This window comes from Erinaceus europaeus, chromosome 4 (assembly GCF_950295315.1).
Source record: "Erinaceus europaeus chromosome 4, mEriEur2.1, whole genome shotgun sequence".
Lineage (NCBI taxonomy): Eukaryota > Metazoa > Chordata > Mammalia > Eulipotyphla > Erinaceidae > Erinaceus > Erinaceus europaeus.
The window spans coordinates 11,308,363-11,336,306 of record NC_080165.1 but is presented as its reverse complement, the minus strand read 5'-3'; the positions used below and the strand labels follow the sequence as shown (position 1 = coordinate 11,336,306).

The 27,944-nt window shown below is 45.2% G+C and overlaps 1 long non-coding RNA gene across 2 annotated transcripts in view; it reads left to right on the top strand.

Annotated features, from left to right (window-relative positions):
• Positions 1 to 408: 408 nt before the first annotated feature.
• Positions 409 to 27,944, top strand: part of LOC132537986 (uncharacterized) — a 37,637-nt gene continuing 10,101 nt past the window's right edge. Inside the window, exons 1-3 of one of the 2 annotated variants that reach the window (XR_009549385.1) lie at positions 409 to 453; positions 1,704 to 1,834; positions 6,102 to 6,290. This is a non-coding gene — a long non-coding RNA (uncharacterized LOC132537986). Of the gene's footprint in view, positions 454 to 1,703; positions 1,835 to 6,101; positions 6,291 to 27,944 lie in introns of those variants that run through there. The other variant, XR_009549384.1, reaches the window with a different exon arrangement.

The following is a 27,944-nucleotide window of genomic DNA, read 5'->3' as shown; positions in this document are numbered from 1 at the left end:
CTCTTCTCTCTCTGGGTCCTGATGAAGTTGGAATTCAGAGACCTCTGGCCATTCTCCTTCACCACCTGTCCACCCCTGGGAGTATGGACCAAAGATGTATGTGGAGTGCAGAAGGTGGGAGTTGCGGCCTCTGTAATTGCCTCTCTGTTACACATGGGGGTTGGCAGTTCGATCCACAGCCCCAGCCTGTTTCTATCTTTCCTTAGTAGGGTACTGCTCTGGAGAGGTGAGGTTCCAGGACACCTGAGTGGCTAAATTTTCTGAATGACCTCTGATTCAAGCCCTAAAAATACATGGCAGCTGACTGAATACTTGGCCTGGCCTTCCAGAGCTGCTGAGTCATGGTGCTGGGTGAAGCCCCACCCACCCCAGAAGCTGAGCTAGCTGGGTCATCTGCCCAGGGAAGTCAGGGTGAAATCATGCTAGCATCTACAACTTGGTGGCTGAAAGGAGGTAAGATATAAAGCAGAACAAAATAATTAATGAACAGGAGCCAAAAAGTAAGAATACAGCAGATGAGAATAGGGATCTTAGGGTGGAAAGAAGCTGGAAAGTCTATTTTAAGAATGTTCCTAGAGGCCTATGACGTTCGTAGTGTTTTTTTTTTTTTTCTCTTGAGTTTGATAGCTAACATGTAGGTGGACTAAAAGTATTGTCTGGGAAGATGGCGTCAGAGTTTAGAATGGGGTTCGAAAGTTGGATTAGGGCAGAGAGTAGCTACACATTCTGAATGCCACAACCCTTTGCAAAACGAATAACGAATCTGAGCCAAACTAGCAGTTCCTTCATATTCAGGTACAAGCCACTGAGGGTTAGAAAATCTTTCTCATTCCCCACTCCTGGCCCTTCATGTGGTTCACAGTCTCACTTCTAGCCCCACTGGAGCTGTAACTATACTAAGTGGAAGATACTTCAATATGTTGGAAGGAAATTTTGTGGGTATAAAAGACTTCCTAACTTATGTGTACAGTTGAGTTTATGGATTTTCTTGACTATGTAGAGTCATAAAAACAGAAGATTTAATATTTTGGAAGTAATAACACCTCATACTTTGACAATTCATTTTAAAGCCAAGGGTATCATTTGTTTGTTTGTTTGTTTGTTTGTTTGAATTGTGGTATTAATGGTTTACAGTCAACAATAAAATACAGTAACAAAAAATAAAACACCATAGTTTGTACATGTATAACATTTCCCAGCTTTCCACATAACAATTTAACCCCCTCTAGGTCCTCTGACATCATGTTCCAGGACCTGAATCCCCCACCCCCACCCCAGAGTCTTTTACCTTGGCGCAGTATACCAAACCCAGTCCAAGTTCTGCTTTGTGTTTTTTTATTTCTCAACTTATTTTTTTAATGTATTATTGTGATTCAATAGTGACTGACAAGTTTGTGGGATAAAAGGGGTACAATTCATACAATTCCCACCAGCAGCATGCCATATCCCATCCCTTCCACTGGAAGGTTCCCTATTCTTTATCCCTCTGGGGGTATGAACCAAAGATCTCTAAGGGGTGCAGAAAGTCAGAGGTCTGTAAAGCCAAGGTTTTTTTTTTTTTAGTAATAAAAATCCCCCACAATTTTTATTATCTTTGTTTATTGGATAGAGCCAGCCAGAAACTGAGCCAGAAAGGGTAAATAAAGAGGGAGAGACACCTGCAGCCCTGCTTCACCACCACTCGTGAAGCTTTGCCCCTGCAGGTGAGGACCAAACCAGCGGCTTGAACCTGGGTACTGGCACACTGTAATGTGTGCGCTTAACCAGATGTGTCATCGCCTGTCCCCGCCCCCGCCCCCCACCAGCTTCTTTCTTTATACTGAGTTGGATCTGGGTGAGAGATAAGCACGGGAAACTGAAACTACTAGTGTAATCTCTAATCTAGGCAGAAGTTTTCCTGCAAAGACAACCAAGATCCGGGAGCAGGAAATGTTGGGGATGGGGGTGGGGGGCTCAACCCTACAGCCCCCGGGGGCTGTGTGCCCTTCCCCAGCCCTGAGAGTTGAGCACAGTGCCAACAGCCCTGGAGAGTCCTTTCTGAAGTATAAACACAGGGCCTGGGGTGTGTTGGTGGAACAGGTGGAGTGTCTTGGGGGCAGGCTGGCATGTCCTGGACCACAGCTCTGGGGAAATGTTTAGATCCCATTTTTTGGTCTGGTGGGATGTCAGGAGGTGAGAGGAGCCAAAAGGGCAAAAGGAAGTGGGGAAGAGGGAAGGGGAGGCTAAGGAGAGGAAGAGTCAGGGAGGGGAGGAGGAGATAGAGGAGGGGGAGAAGGAGTGGGAGGAGGACATAGAGAGGGAAGGGTCATTTTGCAGCCTCCTCCCCCCACCCCCTCACCACCCCCAGCCACTCTGTGGGCATATCAACTGGAGTCAGCTTGTTTACACAACTTTAACTGCTGGCTTTGCAGTAGCTATAGCAACCACCAGGGGTCAGTTTCTGGAAGGAGAGGAAGTCCCTTTTGGGGAGTCAGCTTTCCAGCTCCTGCAAAGCTGCTGAAAACAAAAGGCTCAGACCCCCCAGCAGGAGGAAACACATTGAAAAGTTTCCTCTGAGCCAAAAAACCTCATCCTCATCCTCAGCAGAGGCTTGACTCTGGGATCCCTCATCCTTCCTGGCTGGAAAAAGCTGTTGTAGAAGATCCTGAAATGTCTTTACAAGACATCTTCCTGTCTCCAAGACACCCCCCACCTACCTAAGGCACACAGAACAGAGATAGAGTTTACTTCAAGGAGAGCTGTCAATGGTGACAGTTGTTGGAAACTCAGAAAGATCTTACAAACCCCTCTCCTGGAGAGGAGTTGAACAGAAAGCCTGTCTCAGGTCCAAGCCAAGCAAAATGGGGCAGGTGCCCTGGGTGGGCCGGGTACCTGCTCAGCAAAGACCTTACAGCTGGCTCTACCTGCCGGTCTAACCTGCTCTGGCCCATCAGAATACACAGACTGCCCGGTGAGATGTGAGTTCCAGACCATTTCTAGTACAAATCCATCTCTGAGCACATCCAGAATAGATGTGCATGAATAATGCCATTTAACCCCACCCCAGCCCAGCCCCTCTCTTCACTCCTAACACCTCCCAAACCAGGACAAAGATGAGCTTTCTCAGAAGCAAGTGCCAGAGGCCTGATTTGGCAGGATGCTCTGATCTTAGAAGGGAACATTAGCATCCACGCAAATAGCAGGTCCCCAGTCTACCAGGGGGTGAGTTTCTACGAATCTTAAGTGACGAGATGCCTAAAAAGAGACTACAGATACTGGTTTGGGGTGACTAAATTAAAAGTCAGCTTCCTTCCTTCCTTCAGATCTTTCTTTCTTTCTTTTTTTTTCTTTCTTTTTTTCTTTGTTTCTTCCTTACCTTTACGCCAGGGCCTCAGTGCCTGCAAATGAATCCACTACTCCCATAGGCCTTTCTTTCTCTCTTCCTTTCTGTCTTCCTTCCTTTCTTTCTTTCTTTCTCTCTTTCTTTCTGGGATAGTACAGAGAGAAATTGAGAGGAAAGAGAGAGATAGACACCTGCAGTCGTTCTTCACCTCTCCTGAAGCTTCCTCCATGCAGGTGGGGAGCAAGGACTTAAACCCAGGTCCTTGGGTTGAAGGAGAAGTTACCGCCCAGAAATAGGAGTGGTTACAGGTGTGGCTGGAATGTTGAAGGAGGAGGTACCACCTAAAAATAGGAGTGGTTACAGGTGTGGCTTAAAAGGTGTAGGTGGGGTTTGGGGGTTTAAAAGCAGGAGCCTAAGAGTTTTCTGGCTCTTTGGCCCCTGACCACAAATCGTATGTAAGTGTCTCTTCCCTTGCACTTTCTCTTCTTTCCCGAGACTACCATGTGACCATCAAGTATGAAAGTCTCCTTTCCTCTCTCTCTCTCTCTCTCTCTCCCTCCCTCCCTCCCTATCATGCTTTGTTTTCAGTAAAAGTTTAATTTACCTGAATAATCATGCTCTTCCATCAATTCGTTGTTGAAAAACACGTGACAAACTTTGGGAATGGGGGAAGGCAAGTGTTGGCCTCCCCCAGCCCTTGTTCCCCTGTAACACGTGTGTGTGGTGATGTGCTGCTCAGTCAGGTGCACCCCCACCCCACCCCCAAAGTCAGCTTTCTAAAGATTGTAGTTTCATAATTTAAAAAAATTATTATTTATTTATTTGATGGACAGAGGGAAGTTGAGAGGGAAGGGGGAGACAGAGAGGAAGAAAGAGAGATACCTGCAGACCTGCTTCACTGCTATTGAAGCTTCCCTGTCCTCACCCCCCTTACAAGTGGGGCCTAGGGGCTTGAACCCTGTCCTTGTGTTTGGTGACATGTGTGCTCAACCAGGTACACTTCTGCCTGCCCCCCCTTCCATAAATTTTATGGGAAAACCTGCTGGGAAATTGTGCAGATGCAGTCACATCTGCCATGTTGTCCCCTCAGGCTATTGCTAGTTCCAGCGAGAGTTGGGACATTTTCGGAGTGCCTGTTCCTCCATGTTGTGCCCTCAGGGCATTGTCTATATCCCCGCGATATTTGGAGTGCTATGGTTACTCCTCCCCCTTCCCAGTCTCGTGAAAGCTGCTCCTATAAAAGCCCTTCTTCTTCCGCACCTCTCTCTTTTGCCAGCGGTGTTCAGACGCAGGAAAGGTTACTGCGTGAGGCGGCCATTTTTGCTACCTCCACGTGGCCCAACCTGCTTCTCTAGCACCCAACTGTGAGGTGCCAGCGCAAATAAAGATTTGTGTTTCCTCTTTGCTCCGCACCTCCTTTCTCTCTTCTCCACAGCACACAACAACAAAAACCCTCTCTAAGCGCTTTTTAAAAGAAATCAAGGGTGGATAGCCTTTGTTTGCAGTTGCTACTTAGGGTGAGTCTGAGTGGAGCAGGCCCAGTGGGGTCTGTGGCTCTTTGTGGACTTGATGCTCTCACATCTGCTGGGAGCAGGTCATCTTTGCGTGAAGCTAAGCCACGTCTTCCAGGACGCACTGTGTAATCAGTGGAGTGCTGAGTTTGACAAGAATAATGCAAAACGCCGCAGTGAGTTCCAGTGTAGGAGGAACGCTTCCTTTCTGTCCTCATCTCAATCCAGGAGTCTTCAGGGGGAAGGCAGAGAAGCATGAAGAGACTTAAAAAGGAAGCAAAGAGTAAGCTCCACATGTTTGCCTGACCCCTTGCCAAGGCAGTACCTAGGGTGCCCACAGCTCTCATCCAAAATGGGCAAAACTACCCAGTTAATTGTCATTCGAAGTAAAAAAAAAAATCTTCTCACCTGTTGGCTAGCTCCAAAAATCTCAACGCAATCTAGAAAGTGACACTTGAAGGCTGGACAGCAACGCCGTCTTGTCCACTTCTAAAAATGACCTGGGGATGCCTGCAAACAGATTGTGGCATAGTTTCCCCACAGGCAAAACAGAAGTCCCATTACTCAGTGTTCCTCTGCTAAGTCCAAGTATAGAGAGTATAGAAATGACCGAGCTTTGCAGATAAGGCAGGAATTATGAAATGTGGTTATGCTGGTCTCTTTCTAGAAGAGACTGGATTGCTTTTTCATTTTTTTTTAAACTGGGTGTTCTCTGCTTTTCTTTTAATCATTTGTTAACAAACCCTGCATTTGAAGTGCAGGCTGTCAGACAAAGTCTCTTTAAAGCCATTCAACAGCTGCTGAATAGGATAATCACCTGTTTATCCTCATGTCCCTAATTCAAATGCTAATTGCACTGGCGAATCTGGCTTATTCTCCACTCAGACCAAGGGGCTGCCGATGCTGCAGTGGGCTAGGGTAAGAGAGAGAGGGTGGGAGGAAAGAGGGAGAGACAGGGATACAAAGAGAGGGGGGTAGGATGGATGCTTTGCTTATAACTGAAAAATTAGAAATGACCTACATGTCAAATTACAATGCAATAAGCTGAACAGAAATCCCCATGATACAAACACGTAACAAAAGGTCTTATCAATTTGGTTGACTAATAGGTTAAAAAGAAAAAGCCTACCAAGTTATGTTGGGTGGGGGTAGAATCCCAAGCTATGGTGTCATCACAAATACAGAGGTGAAAATTTGCACAGAGAAAGACCAAGATTGTGTCAGTTTGGGAACTAAAAGGAAACATCATTTCAATTTTTCTTCTCTAGAGCATGAACCACCCTAGGAAGTGAGGATAGAGAAGTCCCAGTTTTCACCAAGCATGCATTCTGGAGAGGGAAAGACATGCAGAAGAAAAGAAACTAATAAACAAAAAGCTATTCACAGAGTGAGCCCTAAAGAAATGTACAGTGTGGCAGGGCAGAGGGGACTGAGGTCTCAGTCTGCAAAGGACAAGAACTCCCCCCACCACCACCAAAAAAGGAGAAGGAGGAGGAGGAGGAGGAGGAGAAGGAGAAAGAGAAGAAGAAGCAGCAGCAGCTATGGTAGTAGGACCCAGGCTGCAGGTCAAAGCCACAACGTCACTGTCACCGTAGAATCAGCAAATGTGTTGAAGGAAGACATAGTACAAACCATTGATGAGCTGAGAAGGAAGAGAAGAGTTCTTTTGACTGACTGCTAGAGTTTGGGCCCCAGAGATGAAAGTGACTGTTCACTGGACTGAGAAAGACTGAAGACTCAGGCTGGTGGTGGAAAGCCTAACTGATTTAGTGCACCTGGGACAGTTGAAATGCCTGTTTCCCAGTGAAGATGCCAAGTAAACTGTCAAGTGGCTCCTAGTGTGGGCTTTGGGGCTGGGAAGGTCAGAGGAATCAGGAATCAGATGAACACTGATTGATACACTGATGATATTTAAAATGGTGGAGTCTGCATAGACCACCTGGAGAGGGAAGACAGAGGTCCGGAGGCTGACATTCAGAGCAACAGGCAGGAGAAAGGACCAATATAGTATGGAAGCAAGAAGGGTAAGGTGCCAGGGATAAGTAGAAATTATCTTTTAAAGAAAGAGGAACTACTCCTTTGGGCTGAAGCAGTCATCTGTCAGTACAACATCAAAATTCTGTGCAAGGGTATGGATTCAAGCCCTCAGTCCCCACCTGCAGGTGGTGAGGAAGCTTCAAGAATAGTGAAGCAAGGCTACAGATGTCTCTTTAACTCTCCCTGTTTGTAAATGGGTCTGAAGGAGAACGAAAAGCAGAAGAGACTTGCTGGCAAAATACTAGCTGGGGAGGGGGGTATGCACCTGGTAGACAGTGTATGTTATAATGCTCAAGGATCCAGGTCTAAGCCCTCAGTCCCTCCCTACAAGGGAGAGAGGTGAGGTGGGAAGCTATATAGGCAGTGAAGCAGTGCTGCAGGTGTCTCACTATCTCTCTCCCTTTCCATCTCTCCCTTCCATCTGTCTTAGTTTCCTTTGTCTCTATCATAAATAAGTAAATAATAAAAAAGACTAGCTCTGGAGTCCTTCCGAACTGTATGACCTGCACAATTTACTTGCCTCTCTGAGTCTAAGTTAGTCCCTATAGGAGTAAATTCATAGCAGCTCCCATTTCATGCTGTTGGTGGTGGTGGTGGAGGGGCATTACGTGAGATAATACATCAGAAGCTCCAAGACTGCACCTGAAATATTGTTGGGATAGGGAATTGGGTGGTAGTGCATAGGGTTAAGCACATTTGGATGCAAAGCACAAGAACCAGCATAAGGATCCCAGTTCGAGCCCCCAGCTCCCCACCTGCAGGAGAGTCGCTTCACAGGTGGTAAAGCAGGTCTGCAGGTGTCTATCTTTCTCTCCCCCTCTGTCTTTCCCTCCTCTCTCCATTTCTCTTTGTCCTATCCAACAATGACATCATCAACAACAACAATAATAACTACAACAACAATGAAACCAAGGGAAACAAAGAGGAAAATAAATAGATAGATAGATAGATAGATAGATAGATAGATAGATAGATAGATAAATTAAAGAAAGAGATTGTTAGGATGGTGCCTTGTCTCCACACCCAGTAGAGCCCAGGCACTGGACCCTAGTGTGCACTGCGGGGGGAAACAAAGCAGCAAATTTAGCACACAGGCACCTTTCAACAAACACGGGCAGGGTGGTGAGTTAATTAGTTAACGGGCTAATTAATTCACATGCCCAAGGACTTGCCATAAAAGAGCAGCAAGATGCCGCTGCTATATTTCTGTGGAGGTTTGACTGGCCCTCCGACGGATGAGTCATGTCTAGGGGGCCCCCTGTTGCACAAGAAGCCGTGGAAGCAAACAGGGCTGTGAGATTTGTCGAAGGATACCTCTCTCTTCATTTCAACCAGTTGGTTCTTTCACCCTCCTTTGCCTTCAGCCAGGCTGCTGAACTTGCTCTGTGGGCTATCTGCTGGAGTGCAAACTCCATGCCACGGGGCTTCCACCACCTCCTCCATTTCCAACCTCCACCACCCTGGGTCTCAGTGGCATTCATTGGGTGACAAGTTCAGAAGCTGGTCAAACAGCTCAGGAACTGTTTAAAAGGGACATATGCACCCCTGTGTTCATAGCTGCATCATTCCTAATGGCCAAAAAGTGGAATCAGCCTAAATGCCCATCAACAGATGACTGGCTGAAGATGTTATAGGAGACATATTCCACAGAATACTACTCTGAGATCAAAAAAGATGATATTGTGCCCTTTAGGACAAAATGGATGGAACAGGAGGGTGATTATGCTTAGCAACATAAATAAAAAGATGAAAGAAAACTACCAGAGGGTTTCACTCATATATAGAATCTTGAGATATGATTTACATTAAATCCCCCCCAAAAAAAATCCAAAGCAAGCAAACTGTTTGTAAGGTTTCTGAGAATTCTGGTGGTTTTCTCTGGGAGATGGGAGGGTGAGGATATGGAACTCTGCTGGTGGGTGTGGTGTCGAACTGCTGGGCTAGGCTAGCCTCATGGGTGGTAGAGAGATGACCAGGGACTCATGGCTGAGCTGGGAATGCAGTTCAATCTTTATTGATGAGCGGGGATGCAGTTCAACAATCTAATCTAATCTAATCTAATCTTGCTTCATTCGAAAGCCCTGTCTTTTAAATCTCCTAAGGCAGAAGTGTCAGGAAGAGGAAGTACGTAGGATAGGGGGTGGGGAGACGGAAAATACATGAACCAGTGGGGATTAAACCAATGAAAACAATGATTAAATAGACTACAAGTAAATAGACTACAAGTCAAGCAATGCAACAGAACGGGTCTTAGAAGTAGAATTTAGAAGCATACCAACATGGAACTATACATTGTAATATTACAATCTTATAACAAACTATTAAAACAAATAAAATATATATATTTAAAGTTGGTCAAATAGAACCTGCCCCCAAATTCTGGACTGAGAAATGGAAACACAAAGGGCTGATGAGGAGAAGCTCTGTGACTAAGAGAAGCAGCTCAGGAAAGCAGAGGCAAGGTTGGCAAGGAAGCAGATGTTAAAGGACAAATGAAGGTGAGGAAGGCGTGGTTCTCAGGCACATCTGAAAGGATGGCTGGCTCAGAGCTCAATTCACCCAGATTCTGCCATAGATCCCCAGAGCTCTGGAGTCCCTGAGCATTCAGAACTCCTGAGGGTTCTCTCCTTTGGCCAGTGGCATTAATTGTAATATTGCTTGTTGGAACTACACGACAGTGTGTCCAGTGAAAGTGGGTCTCACCATCTGGCCCAGGGGAAGGCTTGCCACAGCCGCCTGACGCACATTCTCCCTCAGGCAGGTGGGAGAGCCCTCTTCCCAACACATTCATGCCATCTTAACATGAGTTACAAGGCTGGACCCCAAAGTACTCAAGAAATTTCAGATCCAGGGAATCAGGCAGTAGGTAGTGCAGCAGGTTAAGCAGACATGGCATGAAGTGCAAGGACAGGCATAAGGATCCCGGTTTCAGCCCTGGGCTCCTCACCTGTGGGGGAGTCACTTCATAGGTGGTGAAGCAGGTCTCCAGGTGTCTATCTGTCTTCCATTCCTCTCTCCATTTCTCTATCCTATCCAATAATGATAACAACAACAATAGCAATAATAACTACAACAATAAAAAACAATAAGGGCAACAAAAGGGAAAATAAATAAATAAATAAATATTAAAATTAAAAATAAATATTAAAAAAGAAAACAAAAGAAATTTCAGAGCCAGGCTGTAGCACACCCAATACAGCATACACATGAGTATGCTCAAGGACCCAGGTTCAAGTCCCTGGTCCCACCTGTAGTGTGGAAGCTTCACAAGTATTAAAGCAGTTGTGCAGGTGTCTCTTTCTCTCTGTCTGTCTGTCTGTCTATCTCTGTCTCCCCTTCCTTTTCTGTTTCTATTCAACAGAAACTACCAAGAGGAATAGATTCACTGTGCAGGTACCAAACCCCAGTGATAACCCTGGTAGCAATTTAAAACAATAATAGTAATGAGAAGTTAAAGGTATTCTCGTAGACTTTCCTGGCACAGACAGCTCCTGACTGGGTGCATTTTACATACTCCCAGCTGTCGAGTAGCTTATCCTGACTTGACTTGTTGGTGTCAGCCTAGAACAGCCTAAACCAGAGTTGGGGCAGCCCTGCCAAACTTAAGGCTCATAACTGTTCTCTCAGTGTGTCTTTATTCCTCACATCCATTAGAGCCTTGAAAACATGTAAAGTATTTATTTAATGAATCCACCGCTGAAGGTGACCATTTTTTCCTTTTTTTTTCTATTTTATTTAATAAGATAGAGAGAAATTGAGAAGAGGAGATAGAGAAAAGAGAGATACCTACAGACCTGCTTTACCATTTGTGAAGCATCCCCATTGCAGGTGGGATAGTAGGGGCTCAAACCTGGGTCCTTGCTCATGGTAACCTGGTGTGCCACCAACCAGCCCCATGCATGTGAGTTATTTATGCAGAGAAATAGCAATTCATTAGCCAGAAACAAAATTATGTTCTAAAATCGTCAAAGAAGAAGCCAGCTGTGCTTTTTAACACACACACACACACACACACACACACACACACTTATTTACTTAAATCCATGGAGTCAACAAGAAATCCCACATACAGATTCTATCAAGTTTCCCGTAGAAAGTAAGACCATAACTATAGAAGGGATTTGCAGTACCTTGTTCATAGCAACATCATTCTTTTTTTTTTTAAATATTTATTTTATTTATTTATTTCCTTTTGTTGCCCTTGTTGTTTTATTGTTGTAGTTATTATTGTTGTTGTCGTTGTTGGATAAGACAGAGAGAAATGGAGAGAGGGAGGGGAAGACAGAGAGGAGGAGAGAAAGATAGACACCTGCAGACCTGCTTCACCGCCTGTGAAGCGACTCCCCTGCAGGTGGGGAGCCGGGGTTCGAACCGGGATCCTTATGCCGGTCCTTGTGCTTTGCGCCACCTGCGCTTAGCCCGCTGCACTACAGCCCGACTCCCCACCAACATCATTCTTAATAGCCCAACTGTATGAGCAACCTTACTGTCCTTTGATGGAAAATAGATAGACAAGATACATATATATATACAATGGGACATCATTCAGTCCAGAAAATAAAGGGAATTCTAATGTCAGAGGACAATCTGGGCAGGGGTAGATAGCATAATGGTTATGCAAAAAGACTCTCATGTCTGAGGCTCCAAAGTCCCAGGCTCAATCCCCTGCACCTCCATAAGCCAGAACTGAGCAGTGCTCTGGTTAAAAAAAAAAAAAAATTCAAACAATCAAGCAAAAAAGAAAAAATCTACTTGGGGCTGGGAGGTGGTGCACCCGGTAGAGCACTTGTGTTACAGTGCACAAGGACCCAGGTGTATGTTCAAGCCCCCCAGCTCCCACTTGCATGGGGGAAGCTTCACGAGTGGTGATGTTTTATATATATATATATATATATATATATATATATATATATATATGGTGAGTGCTGGAGTGAGGTGGAGGAATGGAAAACTGAGTAACTGACTCTGAGCTTGGAGGAGAAAGTTCCAGAACAGTGGCAGTACAACAGTGTGATTGTCACTGAACCAGACACCCCCAAAATGGTTAAAGTGGTTGACTTCATGTTTTGCATGTATCTTAACATAGTAAAAAGAAAAACTGCCCTAAGCAATGGAGTTAAAATTCTTCCTAGTTTACCTCTATGAGGAGCGGTTTATTTATTTTTATTTTTTATTTATTTACTGTTAAAAAATGGACCTTCAATAAGAAACTGTCTGACAAAGGTACAGGGTCTCCACTTCTCTTCTGTGGACAAAAGATACCAGCCAAGTGTGCACAGCGGTTGAGGTAGCATCTGGATGGGATAAATTGACTTTGTTCCTTTAGCCCCTTATCTCTCAAACCCTGTGGCATATCAGTGAGCCCCAGAGAGACCAAGTCCCCCCAGGTCTGCATTGTCACTTTGACAACTAAGCAAGGCAGCTCTTCCCCCCATGGACACATTGCCCATCGAGGCAGGTGGAATGAAAGACGTTTTGTTTGAGATGCGTAAACCTCAAGTTGTACACACCAATATTTTCACAGGTAAAGAGCTTTCATCAGGGTGAGTTCTGCATGTTGAAATGAAAAGTCCAAAGGCTTTACAGGATTTCTCAATGTGATATTGCAAATCCACTTAACAGTGTTCTCTCGGGGCTGGAGAGAGAGCACAAAAGATTTGCATGGGAGAGGTGCCAGACTGGAACTTTGGAACCACTGACAACTAAAGTTGAATGGTGTTTGGTATATAAAAAAAGGGGGGGTCACAAGTGGTGAAGCAGATCTGCAGGTGTCTTTCTCTCCTCCTCTCTGTCTTCCCCTCCTCTCTCCATTTCTCTCTGTCCTATCCAACAGCGATGACAACAACAACAACAACAACAACAATGATAAACAACAAGGGCAACAAAAGGGGAAAAAATGGCCTCCAGGAGCTGTGGATTCATAGGACAGGCACCAAAACCCAGCAATAAACCTGGAGGCAAAAAAACCAAAGTATTAAAAAGGGGGGGGGGAGTTGGGTGGTAGCACAACGGGTTAAGAGCACGTGGCACAAAGTACAAGGACCAGCATAAGGATCCCGGTTCAAAACTCTGGCTCCCCACCTGCAGGGGAGTCGCTTCACAGGTGGTGAAGCAGGCCTGCAGGTATCTATATTTCTCTCCACCTCTCTGTCTTCCCCTCCTCTCTCCACTTCTCTCTGTCCTATCTAACAACAACATCAATAACAACAGCAATAATAACCACAACAATAAAAAAAAGGGCAACACAAGGGAAAATAAATAAATAAACATAAAAAAGGAGGGGTTGGATGGGAGAATGGGAGCCTGATGGTAGCACACCTTACTAAGCACACATAGTCCTAAACACAAGGACCCATGCAAGGATCCCAGTTTGAGGCCTTGGCTCCCCATCTGCGGCAGCGGTGGGGGGAGAGGAGTTGTCGCTTCACAAGCAGTAAAGCAGGGCTTTACTCTTTACTGCTTTCTCTCAACCTCTCTGTCTGCCCCTTCTCTCTCAGTTTCTCTCTGTCCTATCCAATAAAATGGAAAAAATGGCTGCCAGGAGCAGTGGATTTGTAGTGTCAGCACTGAGCCCCAGTGATAACCGTAGAGGTAGAGAGAGAGAGAAAGAGAGAGAGAGAGAATCACTCTGGTGTGTGTGGTACCAGGAATCAAAGCAGAAACCTCCTCAGGTATATGAGTTCAAAGCTTTATCAATTGAGCTATCTTCTCAGCTGCTATTTTACTATTTACTATGACTCAGATCCATCTTATCTTTAAATCTGTAACATTTTACAAATGCACTTGCTTTCTGTAGTTCAAATGTGCCGAGCTTTTACAGTCTGTTGATGTCTCTCTTTCCTTGATGGTGAACTAAACATGCTATTAGTGCTACCATGTCACACAGCTTCCTGAAGGCCCGTTGACTTCCCTCTGGTAAGGATTCTGACAGTCAGGCTGCCAAAGTGTAAGAGGACAGGAAGGAAGCCAGCCCTGGTTATCAGATATATTGATACTACAAAGCTGCCAGCTATGGTCACTTGCCAGGTGCCTGGGGTCCTCACCTCTCTCAGGTACCATGAGCCTATATGAGTCCATAAATAAAACAGTGCTTAGGTGTCAGGCCTTAAAGCCACCCCCCGACTCTGCTCCATGCTCCATTGCTGACACTATGGTCTGTTTACATAATCATTGTTTTGCCTGAGACCTGCCCTGCCTACAGCGTATTAATTAATCCCACCAGTTAAAACCTTCACATCAGTTGCTATGGAAGCTTTCTACCTTCACGCTCTTTCCTCTTCTCTCCTAGCCATTTCCTTTTCCGACTTGCCACTTCTGGTTTTCTAAGCTATGAAAGCATTGTTTCTGATCAATAAAAGGCATTGTGTTCCCACTCCACCACGAGTGCCTTGTCTCTCTCCTGTGTCGCTGAGTAAGCAGCAGCCCAGGTTGGCTCTGGTTGAGTTCTCTCCAGCCCAGAGAGCACATGCCCAGGAAGAAACACCCTCACGCTAGCCCAGCACTTAGACACTGATAACAGAAAATGGCGGTACCCAGAGAGGAAGATGGGGGTGTGAGGAACAGGTAATGTAGGCGATTGGATGGTGGTAGAGACTGAAACTCTGGTGGTGGGATGATGTAATATTAAGACAAATTTGGGTGTACACAAAGCTGTGCTTCTGGTGGTATTATCTATACTACTATCTATAGTTTATGTAGTATTTTGAACCAGTGTGGGGCCAGGCATTGGTGCACCCGATTAAGCACACTTCGTACTAAGCTCAAGGACCCAGACCAGAATCCAGGTTCCAGCCCCAGCTCCCCACCTGCAAGGGGAAGTTTCACAAGTGGTGAAGCAGGTCTGCAGGTGTCTATCTTTCTCTTTCCCCTCCTCTCTCAATTTCTCTCTGTCCTATCCAGTAAAACTGGGGGGGGGGCAATGAGCAAATTGCTATCGTGAGCAGTGAATTCATAGTGCTAGCATCAAGCTCTGGTGATAACCCAGGAGGCAAAAATAATAAGATAAAATAATACCAGTGGTACCTCAATAAAATAAATTCAGAAAGTGAACATAACATGGTGAGGAGGGGGTTAGGGCACTAGCGCAGTGGGTGAAGCGCAGGTGGTACAAAGCACAAGGACCAGCACAAGGATCTGGTTCGAGCCCCCAGCTCCCCACCTGCATGGGGTTGCTTCACAGGTGGTGAAGCAGGTCTGCAGGTGTCTATTTCCCCCTTCCCCCCATCTTCCCCTCCTCTCTGGATTTCTCTTTGTCCTATCCAGCAACAATAACAACAAAGGCAACAAAATGGAAAAAATGGTCTCCAGGAGCAGTGGATTTGTAGTGCAGGCACTGATTCCCAGTGATAACCCTGGAGGCAGAAAAAAAAAAAAAAGACAAAAAAGGAAAATAATGTTATGACATCTCTGGTTCATGCTTATGAGGCCAGACAGCTAAAACACCAGCAGTGGGAAAGGGCGAGGTGTGATGCCACAAGGTTAGAGTTGGGACACCCATTCACAGCTTAACAGAATGCATGTCCTTTGCTGCTCAGTTACTATTTTACTAATGTCAGTAACTGTCTTCTTCCTTTTGCTTGCTTTTGTATGAACTTACCACTAACTAATCCCCAAGGTCCTAAGCAATTAGCATAGATGCTGAACGCATCCACTCTGCTCTCCTGGCCAGCAGATCTCCTGAAGACGTCAGACAACAAATCACTACCGATTTACAGTTAGGCCCGGTCCTGCCCAGACCGTTTTTGTCGTAATCCTGAAAATCTCCTTCTCCAACAAATGCTCCTGGATTTTGCTCTCTCTTCCCCATGTTCTATGCCTCCCTCATTTCTACTTCACTTCCTTATTTTGCAGACACAAATCCTCCAGAAGAGGCTCAGATGCCATGAAAAATGAGCCTTACATGTGTAGAAAATGGCATTTGGGGGTCAGGTGGTGGTGCACATATCACAGTGCACATGGAGCCAGGTTCAAGCCCCTGGTCCTCATCTGCAGGGAGGAAACTTCACAAGTAGCAAAGCAGAGCGCTCTCTCTCTCTCTCTCTCCCCCTATTTTCTCTTTCTCTCTCACCCTTTCTGTCTCTATTCAATATATAAATAAAGTATTTTAAAATAAAATGTCATTTTCCTCCTGCTGCAGATTCAATCAAGATTTTAAACATAAATTCTTGATTGGACTTCACTTCCTAGTAGATATTTCAAGGTGTTTGGCTTCATCTGACCTCTAGTGACTGGACATATAAGTGAAATACTTTCCAACCCCTCTTTCTTTTATGTAATGTGCTCCTCTCTCTCATATTTCTAGTGCCCTTCCCAAGAGCAAGTAGAAAGCCACACGTGTGAAGCACCACTAAGGCCGTTGGTATAGGAACAAAAAACTGGAGGTCAGTCATGTGATGCTAGTAACACAGTCACACAGAGAGAGGGAGAGCGGTGTGTGTGTGTGTGTGTGTGTGTGTGTGTGTGTGTGTGTGTGAGGGGGTGAGCCAGAAATCTTGCCATTCAGTGTTTTAGGCTGCCAACTGTCTCTTCATTCTTCCCAGCAGGCAGAGCACCCCTTTGCCATGTTTCACAAGACTCCCAAGGGGTTACCTGACTACCTGGAGCCTGGCCTCACCTGTGTGGGTGGGCAGTCCACTAGCCTGGCATCTTCTCCTCTGAAGGTGCCAGGTTACGTGGGCTACTTCACTTTGGGAACTAGGTGGTAGTTCTGCAATGCTGAAAGACACACAATGGACTACTGGGCCAGATTGGTCGTCTTCATCACCAAGTCCTGACAGGCTGGGTCCTGGCTCTAGTCACAGTCTTGCTTGCAGAGAACTGGGCACACAGATCAGTCGGTGTGAATGAGATGTTTTTTGATCTCTGGCTGCAAGATGACCTGCCAGTCCTCAACAGGACTCCCTCAAGATCCTTTTCCTCAACAAGCATGTCTTTAGAGAAGAAAAAAAAAAATCTTTTCATCCAGAGAAGTACACAGGAGATAAGTGGATTCCTTCAATAACTGTCACCATCAACCTTAAGTATACTCACACCTAGACCTGTTCATGACCATGAGAACAGAAGATCCCCTGTGTAGGTCTAATTACAATACAGATGCCCCAGTATTTAGGAAGGATTGGGTTTCCCCAAGTCAGGTGGAGAGAACAGACTGGGCTAAGCACCAAGGGAAAAGACCCCTAAGAGAGTTTTTAATCTTGACATCTCAGGTTACAAGGGGTCAAAGTCAACCCAGCTAGGAAAAGCGAAAGCAATGAAGTTGGGCTTGTCAGATGCCCGCTGGGTGTCACAGGAAGACTGTTCTGGTAAGAAGAAGGGATGGAAGTCAGGCATCCACACCACGAAGCAGAAAGAACAACTTGTGCAGGAAACCAAAAGTGTTATTTCCCCAAACTTGCATAGACAAAGTAGTGACTTCAGTCTTTCCCTCAGGCCTGATTTTCATGTGTAGAGATTAGGGCAGGGTTGGGCAGTGGCACAGCTGGTTGAGCACACTGTTACAAAGAAAAATCAAGCCCCCACTCCTCACCTGTATGTGTAGGGTGGAGGCTTTATACGTAGGGAAGCAGGGCTGCCGATGTCTCTCTGTCTCTCTCCCTCTCTATCTCCCCCTTCCCTCTCAATTTCTCTCTCCAAACCACTGAAGCTGGGTACAAACTAAGAATAAGGATATGTTTACAGAAAACCACAGTGCAAGGAATGCATTTAAGAAAAATTAAGGGGGCCTATGATGGCACACCTGGTTGAGTGCATGTTACAATGTGCAAGGACTTGGGTTCAAGCCCCCAGTCCCCACCTGCAGGAGGAAAGCTTTGTGAGTAGTGAAGCAGGGCTGTAGGTATCTCTCTCCCTCTCTGTCGCCCCCCTTCCCTTTCGATTTCTACCTGTCTCTATCCAGTAAATGAAAGTAATGAAAATAATAGTGATAAGAAAAGTTAACTCTGACCTCTTCTTATCCACAATCTATATTCAGATATCCCCAACCACCTCCAAAATGTCTTTTATAGCCGGACATTTTTCTGTTCTTCACCATCATTTCTTTTTTGCTGTTGTTTTGATGGAGGTGAGAAAACTACATTTTTATATCTCTTTAGACTCTTAACCTAGACTATTCCACATACTTACTCATGAGACTGACTTCTTTTTGAGTTCAGGAAATTTTTCTTATAGAATTTCTCGTGTTTTGAGTTTGGCCATACTGCTGCCTAATTTGTTTTCTTCATCTGTATTTTGAGTTTTCTGAAATCTAAGGACAGGACTAGAGGGTCAGTCAGAGCCAGGTTAGGCATACGTGGCAGGAACATTTCACCAGTGATGCTGTGACTCTTAAAGAGCTTCCATGGGGAGGTGACCCCACTCATAGGATTGCAGGAGAGTGGAGGGAACCATCAGACCTGTGAAAAGTTTTGATGGATGTTTTCATCAAAGAACACTTAGTTCTTTCTCTTTTTGATGATGGAATAATTTATATTTATATCTATTATCTTTATTTACTGGATACAGACAACCAGAAATCAAGAGGGGAGGGGGAGGTAGAGAAGGTGAGAGAGACACCTGCAGCCCTGCTTTACCACTCGCAAAGCTTTCCCCTTGCAGGTGGGACCAGGAGCTCAAACCCAGGTCTTTGTGCATTGTAGCATGTGGACTACCACCTGGCCCCCGGGTTCGCCTCAACTCACATGTCTTCTATTAAGACATCCTAGATTAGAAACTTGATCCTGATTCTGGAACATTCTGATATCTAGTTAGGATAAGTTAGAACCCTAGCTCCTGATGCAGAAGCTAAAGTTGCCTGGGTAAACATAGCAGCACTATCCTAGATCCCTTGAACAGATGCTTCATGTCATCTGGGAACAAATATTTTAGAAGCCACAGAAGTAACCCCAGAGGCAGCAGGACCTGAGCAGAAAGACAGTGAGGCCTTACAGATCTCTGTCTTAGCAACCTGGAAAGGTATCTCCTATAGGGCCTCCCCCAGGAGTGGGAGGGAATTCATTCCTCACTGTGAGAACCAACCCCTGGGAACCCAGCCAGCACTGACTCACCAGGTAATTACAAAAGCCTCAACGTGTGTGTGTGTGTGTGTGTGTGTGTGTGTGTGTGTGTGTGCGCGCGCACACACACACTGCCTAACACCAAGTCGTGATCTCATGAATCCCTGGAGAGGACTATGATTATTTCAAAGGGAAAATGGTTTAAACCACAAGAGTTTCCAAAATACATTTTGAAATTATGAAAATCTCAGTCCACCCTCGTTTCTCTCAGCATACAGTTTTTATTTTAAGACATAATTGTTTTAAAATAATGATTTATTTACTTATTCCCTTTTGTTGCCCTTGTTGTAATTATTTATGTAGACATTGTTGCATAGGACAGAGAGAAATGGAGAGAGGAAGGGAAGACAGAGAGGGGGAGAGAAAGATAGACACCTGCAGACCTGCTTCACCACCTGTGAAGCGACTCCCTTGCAGATGGGGAGCCGGGGGTTTGAACCGGGATCCTTATGCCGGTCCTTGCACTTTGCTACGCTACCGCCTAACTCCCAAGACGTGATTTTAAAAAGTTTATACTAAAGGCGCACAGAAAGAACAGACCACCACTCTGGTATGTGCAGCCTCTGGGATCAAACCTGGGGCCTCACACATGCAAGCAAAGTGTCCTCTACCTGCTGAATCTCCTCCCCTGGGTACAGTGTGTGGTTCTTAGGAGGTTAAGAAAGGAATTACATTATCACGTAAACAGCAGCAGGGAGTCCCATCTCCTAATGGCTTGGGAATTTAAAAATCTCTGCTCCAGACAGCAGCTGTTAGATAAATGATGAACAGACAAATTCTTCAGATGCTTTTTTTTTTCTTTCCCCAATAAGGGCTCCAGTGTCTCTTGTGGGTAATTTTGCTTCACATCATGGGCTGAGTTCCTGCTTTCAGGAACCGTCTGTGGCTTTTATTTTATTTTTTTTTAACCAGAGCACTGATCAGCTCTGGCTGATTGGCAGATGGTGGAGTGGGGGGATTGAACCTGGAGCTTTGGAGCCTCAGGCATAAGAGTCTCCTTGCATGGCCATTATGCTATCAACCCCTCCACCCTCTGGGGCATATCTTGTGTGCCACCATCCCTAAGCAACTCAGTTCACACAAGCCTGACATCCCTGTTGGAGATGCTGGGACAGCAAATTTCCCAGGGTCTGCATTGGCTAGGTTGGCTCAGAAACACCCAAACAAATAAAACATCTTAACTATTCAAAAGGGAGTTGACAAAAAAAAGAAGAGCCTCTCAGAAATTCATCACCAAGTCTGCAAGTTCATTATCTGTATCAGCTGTGGAGCACTTTCCATGCAGGAAACAGATTCTGATTTTTTTTTTTCAAAGAAAATCCAGAGGGGAAAATGTCAGTTTGATGATCTTAATGCATGTGAACAGATATAACTGGTGAAATTATTCCTGGTAATGAAGGTGAGTGGCATCAATCCTAGTATTAAAAAGTCCAGATTTATGCCACCAAGAAATATACAGAAGAAAGCATAGGAGATACTCTCTAGGACTAAGATCTTAAGCGATGCATTTGGGGACTCCATTCCAAAGGCTGTGGGAACACACAAAAAAAAATGTGGTGTGACTCCAGGAAATTGCAAAGATTTACACAGAAGGGAGAAAAAATGCTAGAATAAAAATTTAAAAGGCAACAACAAAATAGGAAGGAGACATTTGCAATCATGGTCTCACAAGGCATCAGTATCTATAAACGTCATAACAGGGGGCCAGGCAGTGACACATAAGGTTAAGCACCCATATTACCATGTGCTAGGATCCAGGTTTGGGCTACAGCTCCCCAACTGCGGGGAGGGGGGAGGGGGGGGAGAAGCTGCATGAAGGAGGAAAGTTTATGAGCAGTGAAGCAGGTCTACAGGTTTCTATCTTTCTCTCTTCCTCTCTATCTCCCCATTTCATATCAATTTCTATCTTCTTCTTCTTCTCCTTCCTCCTCCTCTTCTTCTTCTTCTTCTTCTTCTTCTTCTTCTTCTTCTGCTTCTCCTTCTCCTTCTCCTTCTCCTTCTCCTTCTCCTTCTCCTTCTTCTTCTTCTGGCGTTTGCCCTTCTTCCGTAGCCAGTCAACAGCGTCAGGTTGAGCCTGATGTAAAGTTTCGAGACCTTCTTTGAATCTGGAGAGGTGGCAGTCATTGACTATGTGGGTCATAGTCTGTCTGTAGCCGCAGGGGCAGTTCGGGTCGTCTCTGGCTCCCCAGTGATGGCTATCCTGTGTAATAAAAAGAAACCCTTGGTGGGAATGTAAATTGACATAATTTTGTAGAAAACAGTGTTGATATGGCTTTTTAAATGGGGGGGGGGAGGTTGGTCAGGCAGTGGTGCACCTGGTTAAGTGCACACACTACAGTGCACAAGCAAGGACCCGGGTTCAAGCCCCTGGTCCCCACCTGCAGGGGGAAAGTTTCATGATTGGTGAAGCAGGGGTGCAGGTGTTTCTCTGTCTCCCTCCCTCTCTATCTCTCCCTCACCTCTCAATTTCCCTCTCTCTAGCCAACAATAAATAAAATAAAATTGGGGTCTCATGGTAGTACACCTGGTTAAGTGCACACATTACAGTGCACAAGGACTCAGGTTCAAGTCCCTGGTCCCCACCTGTAGGGGAGAAAGCTTCAAAAGTAGTGAAACAGGGCTGTCCTCTCTCTCTCTCTCTCTCTCTCTCTCTCTCTCCCTCTCCCCCTTCTCAATTTCTCTCTGTCTCTAGCCAATAATTAATATAAATATAAAAAATAAAGTTGATATTAAAAAAAAAGCAAAATCCTATTAGAGGTAGCAGTACCATTCCTAGAAGTGATATTTATCCAGATAATATGAAGACACTGACCTGGGAGGATGTGCTCATAGCAGCTTTCTTCACCACAAGCAAGGCCTGCAGTCAGCCTATCTGCAGATGCACAGATGACTAGATAAGGAAACTGTGGTGTGGATCCTTGCTGAAATACTGCTCTGCTGTTAGAAAGAGACTTTTTATTCTTGGCTAACACAGATGATGAAACTGATGTGATTATGGTGTGTGAAATATGAAAAGAAGGGGAAAACAGTTGCGGGATGGATGGTTTCACTCAGAATATAAAGAACCGAGGCAAATAAACTGACAATAGATGATAAAATTGCTCTTAAGTCCATGAACATGGTGATGATTACTACAGGAAACTGCAAAGACGGTGAGAAAGAATGGGAGAGATGCCTTTCTGATCATGAGAGTACACCAGCACTTTGGTGGTGGATGGTGTGAAACCATATAAACAGCCAGAAATAAAAAAAGATGTCCCCTAACAGTCTGTAGTATAGAAAACCGATATTAAATTGGTAAAAAAAAAAAAAAAAATTTAAAGTCTAGGTGTAGGAAGGATGCCTTGAGTGAGGGATTAAGATTTTTTTTGAAGTTATAGCCCTGCCCCCCTCAGTGATATTCTCTCTTGCTCTTCACTTCCATCATCCAACAAAAGACAAACCTGTCTCCTCTCTGCTGAGATGTGACATGTGACCATTTGCCAATGGGACAGAGATTCTCTCCGTGCCAACCGCTGACACACAGCAGACGAAATGAAGCTGGTCACTGGTGAAGTGGAGGCCCCCCGGCCCCAGGCGGTTTTACAAATGCATTTCTTTCCAGTTTTGCCACGATCCAATTTTACCCTAAAATAAGTGGCTTCCTGTTGCTGAGGACTTATTCTGATGCAGTCTCCGCCCCCAGGTTTTTCTATGCTCCGCTAAATCCTAGAGTGCCCCCTTTCAACCAATCCTGGCCCTACACGTCACCCCTGGTTGTCGCCCAATAAAAAGCCCCCTCACCCCTCCCCTCTCTCTCTCTGGGTTCTCGGCTCTCCCTCTCTGAGGTCTCGCTCCCTGCTCTCCCCCCGTGGTCGGCCATTGCTGGCTGGCTCCACGTGGTCTGAACCAAACCTCCCCCCCATCCTATAATAAAGATCTGTGTACCCCTTTGCTCTGGCTCTCTTCTCGCGGTGCAGCCCAACACCAGACCACCTCAACAACAGCTTCCCTGATTCTTCTCGCTTCTAAACACAGCACCTGCTGCTGAAAGACCTGTCCTGTGAGCGAGCGCCTGCGAGCACAAACGCTCACACAGGTGTGTAGTGTGGCGATCTGCTCATGAGAGGTGTGGTGAGAACGACAAGAACAGTCCCAGAGGCGCCAGACCAAGGGCAGGACCCAAGCCATTGTTGGATGTCAGATAGTCTTGCCTGAATCCCGATTTGTTCTTCGAAGAGCAGGAAAATGTGAGAGTTTGTGAATCAGTCTATCAGAATATTCTAGCAAAAGTCAGATGTCAAATAGACCCTGCCCCCCCCCCAAAAAAAAGGATGCAAATACTCAAAGTCTAATAGATCACTAATAGATCAAAGAACACTGTTAAAAAGAAAGGAGAGGTGCCAGGTGGTTAAGCGGACATAGTACAAAGTGCAAGCCCCCGCTCCCCACCTGCAGGGAGGGAGGAAGCTTCACAAGCATTGAAGCAGGTCTGCAGGTGTCTTTCTCTCTCCTTCTCTAGCTCTCGCTTCACCTTCATCTCTCAATATCTCTATCCTACCCAATCAAATGAAGAAAAAAAAATGGCCCCTGCAGAAGTGGAGTCGTAGTGGAGGCACTGAGCCTGGAGGCAAACAGACAGACAGTAGAGTTTGGCACAAGGGTTGAGTGCAAAGCAAGGTGACATTCTTTTAGTAGATTCAAGCCCTTTTGCCCCAGGGCTGTTTAGAGTCACTTACTTTGCAAACACCTTTTGTCTGTTGGTTTGAACTTGCAGAAATTATATCTTTATTGTATTTCCACTTAGTCTTCTTTAAAAAAAAAAGTCTTTGATACTTAATGTCTCCCACTCTGAGAGGCCTCAAGACTCAGGTTCCAAAAGTCTTGGATAGATGCCTACGGTGAACCAGTGAACTTCACATGCAGTCACAGCAACATCCTCGGCCCTCACCTACACAGTGTGCTCTCTGCACCTGACACTTCTCAAAGTACTACCAGACTTTTTTTTTTTTTTAGGACATCCATTTCCATTTTATTTTATTAATTAGTAATTTAAGAATGATTAGCAAGACTGTGAAATAACTGCCATATGGTTTCACTCATATGTGGAATCTAGAGGTCTGATTTATATGAACTTGCCCCCCCCCCAAAAAAAAAAAAAGTTCAAACAAAACAGAAGCAAGGAAACTGTTTGGAAGACTTGTAAGAAGTGTGGTGACCCCATCAGCTGGGGCCCTAGGTGGGTAGTCCTGAGATCCCCAAACAGACATGATGGGCCTTGAATAAATCCCTCTCTCCATTATTACCAGTCATCTCTATCAAGAACAACAAAATAGACCCCTTTGTGGACCTCCATAGGACCTTGCCCCCAATGTGGATCAACAACAATAGAGAATGTTCCATCCTCTGAAGGGAGGCTGGACAACATACTCTATGCTACACCTGAGGAAGATGGGTCCTGATATTGGGGCAGCTTGGAACGTTCCTACTCATGACCACAGAATGTGAGGTTGGATCTACAGGTATGCAGAGGTCACATAAGCTGACTATGGGCTCCAGGTCACATCAAATCAATGGTGTTTACAGTCAACAATATTTATACCCCTTTCCCATATTTGGAAGCTACTCTTTTCTCTGATCCAGCTTTCTGGTCCTTTTTCCAACCATGACATCATCTCCCCAGACAATAACTTGGATCCACCTGCATATCAGATTTCAGGCTCAGGGAAAAAAAAAACAAACTAGTATAGCCACAGGCCCTTTGGAATATAACTAAAATATGCCTGGTAGCTATCTACAAAACAGAGACCCCCCCAACTCTTCATCTACACTACTTCAGTCTTTAGGTTCATGATTAGTCAACAATTTGTTTGGCTTTATATATTAACTCTCTTTTCAGCCACCAGGTTCCAGAAGCTACCATGATGCCAACTGGCTCCTCATCTACGGGGGTTGGGGGGGTCACTTCACAAGTGGTGAAGCAGGTCTGCAAGTGTCTATCTTTCTCTCCCCCTCTCTATCTTCCTCTGGCCTCCCAATTTCTCTCTGTCCTATCCAAAAAGAAAAAAAAATAGAAAAAATGATCACAGAAGCAGTGGATTCATAGTGCAGGCACTGAGCCCCAGCAATAACCCTGGAGAAAAAAAAACACATAGCACCAATTTCTGGGACTCGAATTCAAGCCTTCACTCCCCACCTGTGGTGGGGACGCTTCCCAAACAGTGAAATAGTTCTGCAGGTGTCTTTCTTCTTTCTCTCTCTAACTCCCCCTCCTCTCTCAATTTCTCTCTGTCCTCTCAAATAAAATAAAAATAAAAAGACTTCAGAGTAGTACTGGTTTAGAACTCACCAAAAAACTGTATCCTAAAAAACTGCTTTTTACAGTACAAACAGGTCCAGCAAAGACCTCATGAGACACGAGATAGCCTTCTGCTTCCTAGTGTAGCCAGTGATGAAACACTGCTTTCCAAATGCCAGTGTTGAAAGAAAGAGATTCTGGCTCTTCTAAAAGACAATAGGGGACACTCCATCCAAGACTATTGCAATGGGATTATTGCATCAGAAGAGAAAGACAAAACCCTGCCCTCAACACAAGGACAGGCAGGCATTTGTAGCCAAGGAACAGGAAGAGGAGGTCAGGGGTTGGGGAAAAAAAAGTCACTAAGAGGAGATAGCAGGAGGAGGGAATTTCTTGCTAACTCGAATGAAGAGGATTCTTGGCAAAGGCAAGACAGTGGCAGGTCCAGCAAAGGCAGTGCAGGAGGACCTTGAGCACAACGTCAGGAGTGGTGGATTTTTTTCTGGGCAGGACAGAGGCCCCATTCAAGGCCTCATTGAGAAAGGAACTCAGAGGAGCATCATGGCTACAGGTCAAGGTGAGATGCTTGTTATCTGCTGTGGTCAACAGAAAGATGGAGTTGGTTTTGTTCTCACTGCTGGAAGAAGCAGCAGATACGGTGGTTAGGTCCCAGGAGACAGGACCATTTAATTGAATTGAATTGAATTTAACAGTTCAAAGTGGGGCCCAGGGACCATTTAATTTAATCCGAGAGCTCAAGACTCCACTGTACTGACAAGAGAAGGAACTAAAAGAGATCAACAATTTCAGCGACCAAAGCTTTTAAAAAAATAAATAAATAAAATAAATAAAATTAAGGACCTTTATTTTTTCCAAAATATAAAGTTACTAAATGTGTGTCTCATAAGAAAATAGGACATGGTGAAAGCTTTCACTGACACCTCTCTTCACCACAGGATTTATGATTTACCAATTATATACTTCATCACTTTGGCCAAAGGACAGAACTTTAAAGCTGGTTTATAAACCTAAAATAGCAAAGACTGTGAGCATCTCCATACTGCATGTTTGCTTATATACAAGATTAAGACAGAGGGGCCGGGTGGTGGCGCACCTGGGTGAGTGCTCACATCCCAGCGCACAAGGACCTGGGTTTGAAGCCTTGGTCCCCACCTGCAGGGGGAAAGCTTCAAGAGTGGTAAAAGCAGGGCTGCAAGTGTTTCTCTGTCACTCTACCTCCCCCTTCCTCTCAGTTTCTCTCTGTCTCTATCCAATAATTAATAAATCAATAAAAAAATTTAAAAAATAATAAGATAGTAAAGTCAAGTGTATTGCCTCTACTAAGAACTGCACAAATTGGTCACCGTTGAACACAGTGCAGAAGCTGATGTGAAGACTACTAAAATGTAGAAATGGGTTCCATGTATGTACATGGTGTTGAGATTGTGTCAGCAAACCATATGTATGTAACAATATGCTGCACTCATTTAAAAGTTTTAGCATTGTTGTTTATTAACACAGTCCCTTGGTTCTAAACTGCTTGACGATAGCTTTTTTTTTCTTTCTTAAGCATTGTTTTAATATAGACAACTGACTTAACCAGCTGCAGTCTAGACTTGACTATAGCTTTTTAAACAATATTTATTTATTTATCTCCTTCTTGTTGCCCTTGTTTTTATTGTTGTTGTAGTTATTGTTGTTGTTATTGATGCCGTCGTTGTTGGATGGGACAGCGAGAAATGGAGAGAGGAGGGGAAGACAGAGAGGGGGAGAGAAAGACAGACACCTGCAGACCTGCTTCACCACCTGTGAAGCAATTCCCCTGCAGGTGGGGAGCCAGGGGCTAGAACCAGGATCCTCATGCCGGTCTTTGCGCTTTGTGCCACGTGCACTTAACCCGCTGCGCTACCGCCGACTCCCTTGACTATAGCTTTTAATAATCTCTCACAAGACGGGAAGCAGAGAGAAAAATGGCGAAGATCAACCTGTAAACGACAAGCCAAGGCGTGGGCTGCAGGGGCCAGGGGCAGGATCTGAGACGTGGTAGTGCTCCTCGAGAAGCCACAGGACTTACATATAGCCAGGAAGACAGCAGATGCCCAGGCGCGGGGGCAGAGACCTGGGGTCTAAAGCAGGGACAACTAGAGGTCTACAAGGGAGCTGCTTGGAGTTCCTGGTACCTTCTGCTCCCATCCCACCCCCGTGCTCAAGTTCAAACCCACCTTCCACCACACTGGAGGAAGCTCCAGTGCTATGTTATCTTTCTCCCTCTTCCTTGGTCCCTCTCTCGGTCTCTCTCTCTCTGAAAAAGAGTCAACTCAGAGGAGTGAAACCTTAGCAAAAATAATAATAACAGTAGAGGTAGATGGCCTAATGGTTCTGCAAAGAGACTCTAATGCCTGAGGCTCCAAAGTCCCAGGTTCTGTCACCTGCAACGCCATAAGCTGGAAGTGAGCAGTAATAATAATAATTAATAATAATAATAATAATAATAATACATGGTGGGTCAATAGTGAGTGCTCCCTTGCAGAGACAGTTGAGAGGTGCTCCTTTCCTGCTTCCATGCCGGGCTCTGTGGCTCTTCTCAGACAATGAACTAATCCTGATAGAGTCCTTAGGCTCAGAGTGGAGGCTTGGGCTCCTCAGAGGCCTACTGGTGGCACATAAAATATGAGGAACGGGGCCGGGTGTCGGCGCACCTGGTTGAGTGCACATGTCACAAGGCGCAAGGACCCAGGTTCAAGTCC